The following is a 16,355-nucleotide window of genomic DNA, read 5'->3' as shown; positions in this document are numbered from 1 at the left end:
CTTGAGAAGGGTGTTCACTATCCAGAACTAACGAACGATCAGTGGATCCAAAAATTTTATTTCATGGTAGACGTTACGTCCCATCTAAATTAGCTTAATCCTAAACTACAGGGGAAAGGAAACACAGTTTTTTCAATATTAGAAGAAATCATTTCATTCGAAAACAAATGATCTCTTTTTGCTCAAGATTTTGAAAGAGAAACTTTGGTTCACTTTCCAAGCCTGTTGAAACATCGCCAAGAAAATAATTCTGATATTGACATTTGCTATTTCAAAACAACACTTTTAAATATGAGGGAAGCTTTTCTCAACAGGTTCCAGGAATTCAGAACGAGCAAAGCGACGTTAGCCTTTGTTAAAAAAAAACCTCTCAATGCTACTGTAACAGAATTAAATTTTTCTCCCTTTAATATTGACATTGGCAACTTGGAAATGCAATTGCTAGATTTAAAAAACAACTGTGGAACTCGAAATTTGAACGTCTTTGTGCTGATATAGAAATATTGGAGAAAAACAAATGTGAACTTAGTTCACAGCACTAGTGGTCTGCTTTGAAAGACCTGGAGAAGGAAGATATGTTGATTTTTAACACCTGGAATAGTATTCCTGACTCATATAATCAACTGAAAAAACTAGTGTTTGCTGTTCTTTCCTTATTCGGGTCTACATATTTATGCGGACAATCATTTTCAAGCATGAACCTTATCATGAGTAAATTGAGGAGTTGTCACAAAAATAATGATAAAATCCCATAATTAATTTTTGAAAACAATCAGAAAATTAAAAATTCTTTCATAAGTCCACTGACTTGATATAACCATTAAGATTTGTTATATTTATATGTTTGTATGCAACAGGGTTTTATTTATACATATAACTCATTCTGTCTCCCTCTCTCATTTTCTTTCTCTCTTACCCTCTCTTTCTCAATGAAAGTAGACACCCTAGGGCCGTGGCCGGCAAACTGCGGCTAGCGAGCCACAGTGGCTCTTTGGCCCCTTGAGTGTGGCTCTTCCTAAGCCTTAGGAGTACCCTAATTAAGTTAATAACAATGTACCTACCTATATAGTTTAAGTTAAAAAAATTTGGCTCTCACAAGAAATTTCAATCGTTGTACTGTTGATATTTGGCTCTGTTGACTAATGAGTTTGCTGACCACTGGCCTAGAAGATTGCGTCTAAGATATCTCATTTACATGGCTATTGGCAGGAGGCCTCTTTCTTGCTACATGGACCTTCCTATAGGACAGCTTGAGCATCTTCATGACCTGGCAGTGGGATTCCCCCCAGAGCAAGCGATCCTAGAGAACAAGACAAAGACTGCAATGTCTTTCATGGTTTACCACTTTGTCACTTCTGCAATATTATATTGACTATGCAAATCAGCCCTATTCAGTGTGGTAGGGGACTACACAACAGCCTGAATTCTACAGGGCAGGGGTCATCAGGGATCATCCTGGAGGCTGCCTACCACAGTGCCTCTACTATTCAATAAATAGTTTTTGAGTGCCTACTAAGCATCAGATCATAGTGGCACCACACTGAGGGTACACACATCAACAGAGAGTCAAGGTGCCTGCTCTCTTGGAGATCATATTCTAGGGGAGGGGAGGGGAGAGACCCTAAAGAAGGCAAAAAGGTAGCCATACACAGTGATCCAGGAGCAAAGGGGAGCATAGGGGAGATGCTGTCAGAGAAGTAGGCTGGTCAGGTGAAGAAGAATGCTGCAGGCCACCTAAGGAGTTCAGATTTTATTCTAAGTGTGATAGAAAGCCTCTGGTGGGTTTTAAGCAATGGCGTGCTCTGGTTTGTAGTTTTAAAAGATCCCTCTGGATCAGGGAAGAGAATGCATTCAGGGACAAAAGTGAAGTCAGAGAGACCAGCTAGGAGTTAGTAAGAGTAGTCTAGTGATGGTGGCTTGGATGACTACACAAGTAATCCCTCAGTGCAGTGGGACAAGTAGGATTACGGAGGGATGAAGAGTGAGACTGGAGGGTGAGAGGCAGAGATAGTGAAATGCAAGCCATTTCGATGGGGGAGAGAAACCGAGATGGCATAGATATAGAGGGAAGTGGTGGTTTGTGGGTTGAATTTGCCTCACCCCCACCCCAGAAGATATGTTGAAGTCCTAACCCCTGGTACCTGTAACTGAGACCTTATTTAAAAGTAGTCTTTGTAGATATAATTAAGACATAAATTGAGATGAGGTCATACTGGAGTAGGGTGGGCCCTTAATCCAAAATAATTGGTGTCCCTAAAAACAGGAGAAGAGACTTGGAGTCACACAGGGAGAATGCCATGTGAGGACAGAGGTAGAAATCAGAGAGAGGCAGGTGCAAGCCGAGAAACACAAAAGATTGACAGCTACCACCAGAAGCTAGGAAGAGACAAGAAGGCATTCTCCCCTACAGGTTTTGAAGGGTGCACGGCCCTGCCAACACCTTGATTTTGCATTTCTAGTCTCCAGAATGATGAGACAATACATTCCTGTTCTCTTAAGCCATCCAGTTTGTGGGACTTTGTTACAGCAGCCATAGGAAACTAAAGACTCGTCATGGCACAGAATTTTAAGGAGAGGCGATACTAGAGCAAGTTTGGGAATGACCCACAGGATGAGACCTTTAGGGGGAAAGAGCTGGGGTGACAGCCAGAGTGGAGTAATGGGGAGGAGCCCTGGCAGATGGAAGGGTTAGGGGTTGGTTTTTTTTGTGTGCTTTTTTAAAAAAATATATTTTTTTATTGATTTCAGAGAGGAATGGAGAATGAGAGAGAGATAGAAACATCAATGATGAGAATCACCGATCGGCTGCCTCCCGCACACCCGCACGACCCCACTGGGGATAGAGCCCGCAACCCAGGCATGTGCCCCTGGCCGGAATCGAACCCGGGACTCTTCAGTCCGCAGGCCAATGATCTATCCATTGAGCCAAGTCGGCTAGGGCTGGAAGGGTTGGTTTTTGACATGAGCAAGTCCACTTCCATTGCAACAGCAGGCGAGAGTGTGTGTACAGATACAGTGGAACCTCGTTTCTCAAACTGTTTGGGAAGGCTGTTCGAAAACCAATTTGTTAAAAAAGCGAATCAGTGTTTTCCCATTAGAAATCATGTAAATTAAATTAATATGTTTCAGACCCCCAAATAATTCTACTTTAACCTTTCTTATAGAAAGTACATGTCTAATGTACTGTTTAATTTATAAATAAACACTTCTTTTTTAAAATTTATGGAACCATCTCCTACTAGCCTTAAACAAATTGTCCATATATCACTGCCTTAGAGATGCTATCACCAGCTAATTGCTTTTCCTTTATCCAATCAGCAACAGTTTTTCTACATATTCAATTGCCTGTGGTTGTTGTTTTGTGAGCACTTTCACATCCTTAGCAACGTTAGAACTCTGAATGTTTTAAAATTGCACTAATCCTCAATTTCACCAGCAACAAAAGCATTCTCTCCATTGTTTGTTGCCTGAGAGACGCTTTTTGTCACGCTGAAGTATCAGCGTGAAAGGGTTGTCAGGTCAAAAACTGCAGTTTTGGTAGACAACCGAGACATTTTTACTGTGAACAACTTGGTCAAGAATCAAAATGTTTGAGATGGGAAATGTTCAAGACCTGAGGTTTGACTGTAGAGGTAAGTTCATAGGCCTGGTGGTGAGAAGATAAGAGAGTTCATGTCTAAGGGCTTTAATTCTCTCAGAATAGAAGAAATATGAGGCGAGAAGTGTGGGAAAGTGAATTTAATAAAGAAATATGGTAGGCCCTAGCTGGTTTGCCTCAGTAGATAGAGCATCTGCCCGCAGACTGCAGGGTCCTGGGTTCGATCCCTGGCCCTGGTCGGGGTGTGTGCAGGAGGCAACCAATCCATGTGTCTCTCTCACATTGATGTTCCTCTCTCTGTCTCTCCTTCTCCCTTTAATTCTTCCTAAAGTTCAATGGAAAAATATCCTTGGGTGAGGAAAGAAAGAAAGAAGGGAGGGAGGGAGGAAGATGGTAGAATTTCATTCAGACAGAAAAAGTTTGGAAAACTATATCTCAGAATTTTAATAGTAGATATCATTAAAATGAAATTCGGGGTGAGTTCTCTTCGTTCTATTTTTCTGATATAAAATTTCTAATTTTCTTCCAATGAGCTTAGATTAAATATCCAATAAAAATAACTTTTCAATTTGAAACAATGTGTGTCCTGGTGCTGAACCTGAAGTACCAACCAGCTCTTAAGGGTATGTACACACCATGAAGATGGGATAAAATCAAGAGGCTGTAGGTTTTTTTCAGTGAGAAGGAATAGTTGGAATCAAGGAGAAGCCCCAGGCATGGACAGCATCCAACAATGGTCATCCTGCTTTGGATAAACACCAGGAGCAAAAGCAGCAGCATCCTTTAAGGACACATGTGCCTGGGGATTTGCAGACCCTGGAGGGATCAGAAGACAAAACTCAGTTCCTTCCTTGGAAGATGCAACTCTTGCTCGTGGAGGCTCTGGGCAGTCACACATCTGCCAACGACCTGCTCTCTGTAGGAGAGGGAGGAGAGCTTATTTTCTGCATTTTGTGAGGACAGACCTTAATGCCAGTAGAAGCACCAAAAGTTATAGAACTTCAGAGTACTTGACCCACCTGCCTCAGAACTGGCAGAACCCAGGGCTCTGTGTTATTAAAAAGCTTCCAAATGACTCTGATTGGCCAGTAGAGTTTGGGAACCACTGCTCAGACCTAACTCTCTGTTATATGGTTGAAGAACAACTGTGCTCTGAGATAGTAACTTATTGGCATAGAGGCAATGCTAATGTCCCAGGCTGAGTCTTCCCACTCCATCCCCCCGTCCCCGCCCTCCCTCCCCCACACACACCCTTTTCTCATAGAGTCCTCCCAGTGTGGAGGAGGACTGCTCCTTTGCTCCTCCAAGTCCCACTCATTCTTCACGGCCCAGCTCAAGTCAGCCCCTCATCACCAACATTACAGAACACCTGACTACTCTCTCACTGAGCTCTCCAAACTTAATTCATCCAGGGATGGCAGCCCGGGTGTTCTGATCCTTTCTCCGCAATGAAGTTTGCCCACAGCTGTGAGGACAAGCATTCTTTTCCTTTTCTTCCTCACCCCTCTTCCTAGCAGAGTGCTGGGCACATTGTAAGGAGGTGGGAGGCCAAGTGGACAGGGTATTGAACACTCCCACTGGCAGCCAGGGACACCAACGCTGTGCCTCAGTTTCCTCATCTGTAAAATGTGACGGTGAGTGAGGTCAGTGATTTACCAACTTAAAAAAAAATTGTTAGCAGTGGAACCATTTTGTGCCATTGGAACCAGCACCCTAATTGTATAAACCAAATGAAAGAGCTGCCGTGGCTGAAGCAGGGGTGGACACTCACCGCCCCTGCTCCTCACTGGCTGCAGGCATGGTCTGAAACCCAGTGAAAGAACTCCCAGCTGACCTCTCACACCGGGGAATGCCCCACATGCCAAGCAATTTCATAAATACTCGTGGTCGGCCATTCTGTCTGATCGCCAGGCCTTCCCTGCCGCCACGTCGAATGCTCTGTTCCATGGCTCTCCGCCCGGCCGTATCGGGACATTCCATTCCACGCTGCTCCTCGCACACGGCTGCCAAGCTGGGCGGCGGTGATGCGGCCGGTCCCTCAGTCCCTCGCCGGGAGGGAGGCCTCCGCGGCCCGGCAGGGCTGATGAGTTTTCATCGTATTTAACAGAGACTCAGGGCTCCCTGGGGAGGAAGAAGCTGCTCTGAGATCCCCTTTGTAAGCTATCTGATGAGTGGCAGCTTTTCTCTAAGCTCCTCGGATGAAACTTGTCAGGGGAGATTTCCTAGCTGAAATCCTTTACTCCCTCCAAAGCTGCGGCCCAGAAACTCCCACATCCTCCCAGCCACTCTGACATCCTTTCCTTCCCAAGGAAACAGTTCACTTACTAGCGATGGGCCCTCGGGAAATCTGCCCACCCCTTGGGCTTTGGCACCCTGATTTATAAAATGGGGGTATCGGCACCTACCTCGCAAGGCTGTTACTCGGCTAGGGCACATCAGTGGAAGTGCTCCCGTTATTAGCATGTTCAAATGCGCCCATAGCTGTAGGTGAAAAGCCACTGCCCCAAGCCCCTGGATTTCCCTCACCTCCAAACACTCTAGCCACCCCCTGTGGAACCCCCAGACATCCGTTCCTGTCAGACCCAGCAGGAGACTGCTGACCGGGTTCCAGAGCTGTGTCCAGACTCAGTTCTGAAAGACTGGTGTCTGAGCCTTCCAGGTTGTTACATATTTTAGTATTACTCTTAGCTGTGGCAATGCACGATAATGGGCCTGCCACTCCCAGCACATTAGGTTGCTGGGACACCAGAGAAATGGTGATTTTTATAATCCTTCTACTTCACGGCATGGGGCCTCTCAAGTTTGTTTTCCTCAGTCAACGCCCAGCTAAAAATTATCCTTACTCATGCCTTCGCACCACCCCTCGTTTCCTCCATGGAGAGCTGAGACATTGACAAGGACGCCTTGTTTATATGTTGTTTTTTTAAATTACTCTTAGGTCTCCATGTAGTTTTATGTCTAACTCCTTTGTGAGTTGATTTCAGATCCAATACGGTGAAAAGAGATGAACCCTTTTTGTTTGGATATCAGGCTGCAAAGGGGCAAAACTGACCTGCTCCCTGGTGACAGCACAGCTAGATTACAAATAAATCACCGAGGAAGGGTCCAATACCCCATCAAACCCAACCCCCAAGTGTGAACGAGGAAACTCCCAATTTAAAGAAAAGGGCATTGTCAGGAACGTGATCGACCTGTTATCTGTGCCTTGTCCTAGTGACGTTAGGAAACCAGGTGAAGAAAGAGTCCCTCCGAAAAGGGGCAGACAAGCTCAAGCACCATACCGTGGTTTGCTGTGACCTACTCATCCGTCCATCCGTCCATCCACCCCTTTATTCACTTATTTACTGTCTACATCTTCCCAAAATTATTTTGTTACTGTAGAACGTACAATACCTTTACTGTGTTGCGAGAGAAGAAAGGGAAGGTGGGAGGAGGAAAGAGAAGTGAGAGTAACTGACAGGTAACGAAGAGAAGAAGAAGGAAATACAGTCCCCATCCAGCGAAGATTCATTTACTAAGCAAACAACGCTTTCTATTTTTCTTTGGCTGAAAAGGCCTCCACTGAGCAGTATCGATTAGGGAACGGGCCACTGTCCCCCTGCCGGGCAGAATCCATCAGGGCTGCACCGGCACTCGTGAGAGCTGCTTTTCCAGCCCCGAGGAAGCAGGGCCCCAGCGGGTTCTTTGCAGGAGCCAGTTTGGGTTTAAGTGTGCCCACGAAGAGGGGAAACTGAAGGCAGATCCAAGAAACTAGGGCGGAGGGCTCAAAGAAGTTGAGATTCGCGTTCTCTGGGTGCGGTAGGCCTGGCACCTGTGAGCTGGCCGCAGGGCCTGTGCCCAGCTCATTGGAAGGGCTGTTAGTCACCCAGCTGAGTAACTGACCGGTAGGCCTGTCTTTATTGAACAATTCTCAGTGTATCCTGGAAAATGCCACCAAACCGAGATGCTTGGCCGGTGCCTTGGGCCTTTGCCAGGGAGAAAATGTTGTCATTCACTTTTTTTTAAGAAATAAAATATTTTTATTGATTTTTAGAGAGAGGGGAAGGGAGAGGGATAGAAAGATAGAAATATTAATCAGCTGCCTCCTATACACACCCCTCCTGGGGATCAAGCTCACAACCCGGGCGTGTGCCCCAACTGGGAATGGAACTGACAACCTCTTGGTTCCTGGGTTGGTGCTCAGCCACTGAGCCACACCAGCCAGGCTTGTCATTCACTTTAAATAGTGAGTGATTCTTGAAAGCTGACTAGTGACTTTAAACATTAGGGGAAGGAAAGAGGAAGAGAGTCTGGCTGTCTGCATTGACTGACGCTATTAGGAGAGCTGACTCAATGGTCGACAGTTAAATTCCAGGGTTCTGAGGAAAGGGTTTTGGAAAACAATGTCTTCCCTCATTACAAAAAACAGAAGGTGGCGCTGAGAAAGGTGGAGTTGGTGTGCCCATTCTCAGCAGAGGTCAACAGGGGCCGGAGGGAAGTGGGGTGGAGAGGAAGGTGGAGGCTGTGGCATAAGCAAAGGTAAAGTTGGAACCATAAAGCATGTGTGGGGCACAGAGTCCTGGCCCAGCATGACTGGGGCCAGGCCTGCCCCACACTGTGGGCTGAGGAAAAGTAAGGGTGGTGCCTGTGGGCATGGAATGCTAATAGCTCACACCTGGGGCTTAAGAGGTAGACATAGTATATTAACGGGTGAATTCTCCCAACAATCCTCTAAGGCAGGTGTCATTTTTCCCCCATTTTACAGTCAGAGAAACTGAGATCTAGAGATACTAAGTAACCAGCCCAATGTCACCTACAAGTAAATGACATAGTTGAAACGTGAACCCAGTATCCTGGCTCCCATTCCCTGAATTCTTAGTCACCATGTGATCCTGTCGCTAACAATATAATAGAGAAAGGAAGCCAGTATGTGTGGAAAACGATGCTTTCTGGTTGGGACCTGTGGCATTGAGGTGGAGGCAGCCACCAGGCAATTGGCGATGTCTCCTGCAGCTCCTGAGACCAAGGGCACAGAGGGCAGGCCCCTGAGATGGCTTTCCGGGCCCCCTGTTTCTGGGGACGGAGGGAAAGACTTTGGAAGGTGCCTGTTTTGTTTGTTTGTTTCTGAGCTTGTCTGCAGGATAAGGTCTTATACATATGAAAAGAAGATGGAGGCTATAGAAAGAGGATGATATAGATGGAGGATGGATACGTATAGTCAGCCACATATAATCCCTTTTCTCTTGGCGGATACAAAGGCAGAGGTCTTTATGCTGAGCCGATCAATGACCAGTCAGAGCACTCTTTCATCCATGAAAAAATCAATTAGTCCGTCTGAACCAACACAGAAGAGCAACAGGATGGCCCAAGTGATGAAACCCACTTCTGGGAAAGCTGCTTCTGTAGTTATTCATTTAACTCTCAAAACAACCCCTGGCCCAGGGACTACTATTACATCCATTTTTACTGACTGACACATTCCCCGTGGACAAAAGCCTTTTATGTAAGTCATGCATTTGTTCGCAGAAAGAGGCCCGGGCTGAGAATCAGAACACATAGCTCGTAGATCCCACTTTGCTGCTTACAAGCATGTGTTGTTCCGTCTTGGTCCCCTCACCTGTAAAACGGGAGCAGGGACTGAAGGACAGCATTGTGAAAGCTCCTCTCTGCTAAGGCTCTAGGATTCCTGTACTGCCCCAGGCCTCTTTCCATTGGCTTCCTGGGTCCAGGCTGGCTGTTCCGCTCCTGCCCCAGCTGCCCCTCTCCTAGCCGGCACAGACTTGTGGCTTCCGTCCAATCTCTGCCCTCCCACCTCCCCCCACCCCAGGGCCTTCAGTGAGCGTCTGTCATTGCTTTCCTGCTTCTTGGTGTGAAACTGGGGAGGAGGTGGCACCCTGTGGTTCCTGGCCAAAAGGCAAGGCTCTTCCCCATCTGACTGAGGAGGGGGAAGGAGCGTGGCAGATGGTGAGCAGGGATGCTCCTGTCCCCAGGCCCTGGGTGGCTGTCATCTGCCACCCTCAGCTCACTGTGGCCGTGGCCTTTCCTTGCTGGCAGCACGCAGCCTGCAGCTCAGCCAGTCGGCCAAATGGCCTTTGCAGACAAAAAACACTGAGCCTTGGTTTCATACTTCTCATCACTTTTGAGTTTTGAGTTGGCATTTCCGTTTCATTGCATGAGGATTCATTAGGTCAGGATCCAAAGCAGCTCACTGGCCCTCTGCCCTGCTCGCAGGTATCAGAAGGCCTGGACAGTAGGGCAGAGTCTACTTCAGGGACTTACCATGGTAACTGACTGCAGTGGGACTTACCAAAGTGCTCCCGCCCCTGACACCTTTCATGAAGTCTTCCCTGAAAATGCAGGTCTACATTTACCTCTGACTTTTCCATTTCTTTCCCATCCCCACCCCCTCTCTCTTTCCCCTGAAAATGCTACACGGTGTGGTTGTGCCTGCGTGGTCTCCTCATCTCTTAGAGGGCAGCAGAGAACCTATGAGGAGCATAAGCAGGCCTTGGAAATAAGTGGTTTCACCACAAGTCCCAGAGATCACAAGCAGAGCAGGGCCCAATACACCAGGCCTGTGAATGCCACCTTTTCATGTCTTCTCCACAGTGATCAGCACCGGGCTCAGGGCTCAGTCCATCAGCGATGATCCATTGTTGATCAAAGGAAGTAGCCAACCTGGTTCGAAATCCACTTCCTGCACTTAGAGGAATGTGGAACAGGGAAGGGGGGATTGCTAGGGGTGTGTCATGGAGTTGGGCAGACACAGGAGCGGACTCTACCGCCTCTCATGGAAACTTAACACTCCTTAATTGGAGCGCCTATATTTGGATGTACATAAATGTGGAACTGAAGCCTATGTGTGTCATATTTTATTAAACTGGAAAATGCCATGGGAAAGCTATAGGCATACAATCCAGCCCTTGACGGTCAGGGGCAGCTGGAAGTCAAAGGTGACCAGCCCTCTGTGGTTGGTGTCAGCAAGGAGAACGGAGACAGAGTCTGCATTTAAGAAAAGCATTTGGGTGAATCTCCTGGCCGAGTGCTCCTGTGGGGCTTGGATAATGCTGATGAATATGTGCATTTTGAAATGATCAGGAGTCAGCCTGTAATCTATCACATATAAAAATACCTTTGGGGGCAACTAACCCTTTCTCCACTGCTGTGAAGTCCAACCCTTTATGAGGAAGGGGACCTGGGCCACATCCCCACAGTCTTTATCATTATCAGCCATCATTGCCAGGGTACGTTACTGAAATGCCTGCTTATGTGTGGTGCTTGAATAAAGCTCTATCTAGGATAAGACCCAAGTCCTTATCGCCTCCCGCAGTGATCCTGTGGACTATCCCGTTTCAGCCTACGCGCTAGGAGACCACGGGGGATGGTGGATCAAGCATGGCTTCTGGAGTCCGGTAAACCTGGGTGTGGGTGCTGACTCTGCCACTTAGTAGCTGTCTGTTTTAAGTAAATCACTTAGCTTTTCTGAGTTTTAGATTTTCTAAAACTGGCTGGCTCCTCTATCTGTTGTTGTGAGATATAATGAGTGAGCCACTATTAAATATTTGTGTAAGCAAATTTGTGTAAATATTTGTGTAAGCAAATCTTAAGTCCCTTCCCTTCCTGCCCACTTCTTCTTCTAAGGCAGACAGTGACGTAGGTCAGGGAGGGTGTAGCTGTGGCACATGTGTTGTCCCTATGCTTCCAATGCATGTGAATTAATCCATAATCAATCACTGCACTGTGCTCTGTCCTGCTAAGCTCCAAGGCCCCAGAATCTTCAACCCAGTGTTCCAGGCTGCACGCCATTTAGGACCTAGACCACTTTCTCTACAACTCATTTGGTCTCTTGAGAATGGGACCATTCCAGTTTGGTGGACTGTGGGGAGGTCTGTTTGCATGAGGAACCAAGGGACCCCCTGGGAAAGAATTTATTCCAAGAGAAGAGAGAAGGGAGTCACAGAGTTAGAATTAAGGGCAGTGGCCCATGGTGTGGGAGTAAAGAGTATGGATTTTGCGGCTCAGAATGACCTCGCCCAGCCCCAATGGATTGATGTCTGAACGCTTATTGATGGAAGAGCTGCAAAAAAATATATAAAAGATTACCTTCGCAATAATGGTGGTAGTTGCCAATGGTCTAAGATAGCTGATGCTTTAGGACCAGCAACTTCTGCCTCAGTGGGAAGAGGGGGAGTGTCTCTCTGGATACCTATGCCAGGTTTGGGGCATGGGCAGGTATGGGGCGTGGGCAGATGTTGGACATGACTGGCTTCAGCACAAGTTTAGGAGAACACCAGCAGCATCAGGGTCCTTGGTGGTACCCAGTGCACCAGACTTTGAGAGGCACCCTCTGTGGCTACTGCACATGCCACAGGCAATGGCTGAAAACCTGAGCTCAGCAAGGCAGAGCAGATGAGCAGGCTGCTGTCAGGTACCCTGAGGCCTCGATAAATAGTGTATTACCCACTGGGAACTCTCAGAACTACAAGGGGAGAATTTGCGGTGCCACCGAATGAATAAGAGGCAGCCAGAGAAATACTTTTAAAAATAGTATTCCTGGAGCTCCCCTCCAATTCAGCCCCTGGTGGCCTAGGAAGCTGTAGGGTCTGTGTATGATGCTGAGCCCTCATGCATTCTATATCTATATATCTATCTATATCTATAGCTGTCTATATTGAGTTTTTTAATGAGCCTCTGGTATAGGCATTAGAAGCAGTAGCTGGATTGTATGCCTCATGGTGTCTTAGGCAGTCCCTAGAACAAGCTGGAATGATAGTAGGCTCTTGAAAAAGGCTGATCAAAGGAATGAAAAAATGAATAATGGAATGAATTCATGGATGGATGGATGGATGGATGGAGTGTCATTCCTGGAAGCCAGTACTGATGGCCCTCTGTCACCAATCTTTATTTGCATTTTGTTTTTCCTTCTTATTTCTATCTTTTCCTCCCTGCAACATGTTTCTTGCTTCCTTAGTTTTTATCACCTCCATCTCTGTCTCTGGTATGAGCTTCCTTTCTCATAGGTTCACCCTCCTGAAATCAGAATGAAAGTGTAAGTCAATTTTCCATTAATTTATTAATTAATTGAGTCAAGAACTGTTTATTGAACCCCAGCTGTTCCTTTGTCCATTCGTGCAAGCACTTGACAAGATGTTTATTGAGCACCAGTGGTGTGTCTGAAGTGGTGCCAAGAGCTAACTGATGGGGAAGCAGAAAGATCTAAACAAGATCCCCACTCTCTGGGGCCCAACAATCTAGCAAAACCAACAGAAACTGGAAGCCACTGATCTCTGCTGACCCATCCCTCCCACCCTAATCAGTTGCCCCTCATTCAGGTTGTATGGGGCAGTCCACTGGTTATGTAGCCTCCTGCTCACTTGCTAATTGGTCTAACGTCAGTGCCTGCAGTGGCCACGTAATTAATGTGCTATTTCCAGAAGCAGCCAGGCCCTCTCTCCTCTTCACCTCCCTTTACCCAGCTCCTCTCATTTATCTTCAGTCCCTTCTGCTCCTTCCTTTATTCGAACCCTCAGATCTCAGAATTACTAGTAGAAGAGATCTTGGAATGCATCAGGTTTCAGCTTATGCCTTCCCCAAGCTGGTCCCTGGGTGCTGGCAATAGCCTCTCCTCTCTGCGTAACGGGGCTCCTGGCTCTACTATGGCAGATTCATATGTTTGGCTTAAGTCAACCCACTTTGTCTGCCAGAAATTAGAGCTCAGGATAATCCTGATTCATCTTTTGAGCTGTAGCCTGTCAGATACTGGAATTATAGCTATTATGTTTCTTTTCAGGATTTTCTTCTTGAGAGTAAATATTTCCAGTTTCTCAGCATTTCCAAATTCAAATACGATCTGTCACAGTACAGAAGAGCTTTCTCTGGACAGACTCTAGTTTTCCTATAGACTCCTCAAAATATGCCCTATCCCCTAAATGACTACTATAAAGAGGTCTTCCCAGAAATTGAGGTCAGCTGGACTATTGCCTTGTCTTAAACAACCACTGTAGTCCTACTTGTATACCCTAAGTCTGCATCCATTACTATTTGCCCTTACTGAACTTACAGTCAACTAAAATTCCCAAGTCTTCTTGACTTGGCTAAAACAGGATATGTTAAGGTTAAAATAAACCAAAGAATTATCTAGTAGTTCAATCCACCAATTCCCTTCCTTCCTTCCTTCCTTCCTTCCTTCCTTCCTTCCTTCCTACCTTTTTTCTTGCCACAAGGCAGAATTCTATGGTTTTATTAACACAAGTACAATGTGTACACAATCCATCTATTCGTTTTCTTCACTGTGCAGCCAGGCCTTGAGATCGGGGACTCAGATAGCCAGCTGAGCTGCTCTTTCCACAATGTCTTTGCGGTTCTTTGAGGAGACATTGTGAGCAATCTCAGCACAGTGAGATTTATTGCACTTCTAGCTCCTTGACACTGTGGACTAGGAACGTCTGAACGCTACTGGGCAGCATGTGTATTGTGTGTGTTTTTTGTTCTAATAACCAATGTTGGGCATCAAGATCTGGCCGTTGAATCTTCTGCACACTCTGTTGTCGATGCCTCTGGGTTTCCGCCAGTTCCACTTAATTTTGACATCTAGGTCTGATTGGTGCCAGATGAACTTCTTGGTCTTCTTTTTGACAATCTTGGGTTTCACTAGGTGTCTGAGGGCAGCCATGGTGCTGAGTAGGAGATGGGTGCCACCTCGATAGGCAGTGCCAAGGAAGAGACCAACCTAATTTTCCAAGAAAGAAAACTGAGGTCCAGAGAGGTCGAGTGATTCACAGCTTCTATAGAGTGGGACAGAGCAGGGATTCCCAACTCCTGGTCTGGTTCTCTTTCTACTACATCAAGCTGCCTTTCGATAGGCTGCCATTTCAGAAGGGAAGTAGAAAGCATTTTCTGCTTTCAAGTTAGTTTATCTTATTCAATATTTTGCACTATAGGGTTTTGCAACCCAATGCATGACCTTGGGTTTAGTTCTTTTGGATTTCATCTTATTCACGTCATTCAATCTGTCAAGATCATTTCTGGCCTGGATTTGGCAATGCACTGCTTGGCAGGTGCTCCCGGCCTTGTGCTGGAACTTCTTCTAGCTCTGGGTGGTTTTTGTTCTGTGTGCTCTGCCAGTCATTCCACTGGAAGCTTGGCAGAGAAGACACACTGGCAGAAGCCAGGCTCACCATGAGCTTCCTTCTCCCCACACCCATCTGCTTGGCTGTTGCCTTCCACAGTGGGTTTCTCTTCTCCCATTTGCCTCTCACCCTGCTTCTTAGGAGCCCCACAAATCCATTTCAGATCCTACTCCCAGTATGAAATTTAGGGGAAAACATGATAAGAAGAACTTGTTTTATTTTGTGACTTAGCCTTTCCTGAGAACCTATATGAGAAAAATTCCTGGGCCAGGCATCACCCAGAGACTGGTTCCTTTTACTTTATGCACTCACATTATTTCTCTACTAGTACATAATGGGACAATATGGAAATTCTCAGCTAGTGACCATCGGCTCTGTGTTATTAGCTATGCCAAGGTCTTTGTTTATCATTTGCATTTCACTTTAATTGTCACCACAAGCCTTCATAGCAGGAAACATCCCCATTTCAAAGAACAGAAAACTGAGGTCAGAAAAGTTAATTAGCCAGGGTGCACTCAGTTAGTAAATGGCACAATTTCTTCACCCCCTGCCCTCTTTTGTTGAATGATTGTAAATATCAAGTAATTTAGAGATGACTGTAAAGCTGCTTTGCAAAGTATAAAGCACTCTGTAAATATAAGGGAGTATGATTAAAATACTGAGGTTCCTCACTTGCTTGCTTTCCTTCTCCTTTCTGTCACCTCCCTAAAGTATAAGCAGCTGCCTTTGGTCCAGACCTATCAAAGAAATGTCATAAAATCATTTTTCAAAATGTCAAATGCCTGTGTACTTTAGACCAAAGTAATTAAGCCCTTTTATTTTCACTAAGTCACAATGCAGAACCCTGGGAACTTCCAGAATGTGCCCTTTCTCCTCCATCCTGAACTAATGGAAATCAAGGCTGAAGGCTGAGCTTGCAGGGGAGTCTATGAGAGCCCTTCAGTGCCTCGAGGCCTGGCCTGACTTTGGCCGGTCTCCAGCAGTGACCACAGAGTGCTAAATAATAACACGGTTGAATTATTTATCCAGGGGCTAGTGACACATGATGGCATGGTCCACTTCTAGCGGAGTGCCAGGGTTCCAAGGTCTAAAGTGAATGGATGTCAGAGGCAGGTCTGCAATCCTTTTCTCTAGGTCACCACCTCCACGTCCACCCCTATAGCTCCACTTCCACCCCAACCCCTGAATTATTCCACCTCCTACACAACAGGCAGAGCAAGAACACAGTGCCTGGAGGGCAGCTAACATTTCTGTGACATTATTGGGTGTTTAAGCTGAGCTAGATATTTGTACATACATTTCCCCATTTCATCTCCACAGCAATGCTTTTTTTCTCCATTTTTCCTGGTAAAGAAATTGAGGCTCATGCTCCAAGCCACACAGTTGGCAAGGGGTAGAGCCAGAATGAGAGCCTAGGTTTGACTTATTCCAAGGATACCAATGGGCTTTCTCTTGGAATTTCTCCTACCTGACAATTAGTTGTTTGTTTTGTTTTTGTTTTTAGATATACAATACTTTTTTATGTTTTGTTTTTTATTGATTTCAGAGAGGAATGGAAGGGGAGTGAGACACAGAAACATCAATGATGAGAGAGAATCATTGATTGGCTGCCTCCTGCATACCCTCTACTGGAGATAGAGCTCACAACC

At 46.1% G+C, this 16,355-nt stretch overlaps 1 pseudogene; it reads right to left on the bottom strand.

The window, feature by feature from the left end:
• Positions 1 to 13,850: 13,850 nt before the first annotated feature.
• LOC102753107 lies at positions 13,851 to 14,249 on the bottom strand (annotated as a pseudogene).
• Positions 14,250 to 16,355: the final 2,106 nt, after the last annotated feature.

The sequence above is a fragment of the Myotis davidii genome, unplaced genomic scaffold (genome assembly GCF_000327345.1).
Source record: "Myotis davidii unplaced genomic scaffold, ASM32734v1 scaffold673, whole genome shotgun sequence".
Classification (NCBI taxonomy): Eukaryota; Metazoa; Chordata; class Mammalia; order Chiroptera; family Vespertilionidae; genus Myotis; species Myotis davidii.
Note: the sequence above shows the minus strand (reverse complement) of the source record. Positions and strands in the feature narration are given on the sequence as shown.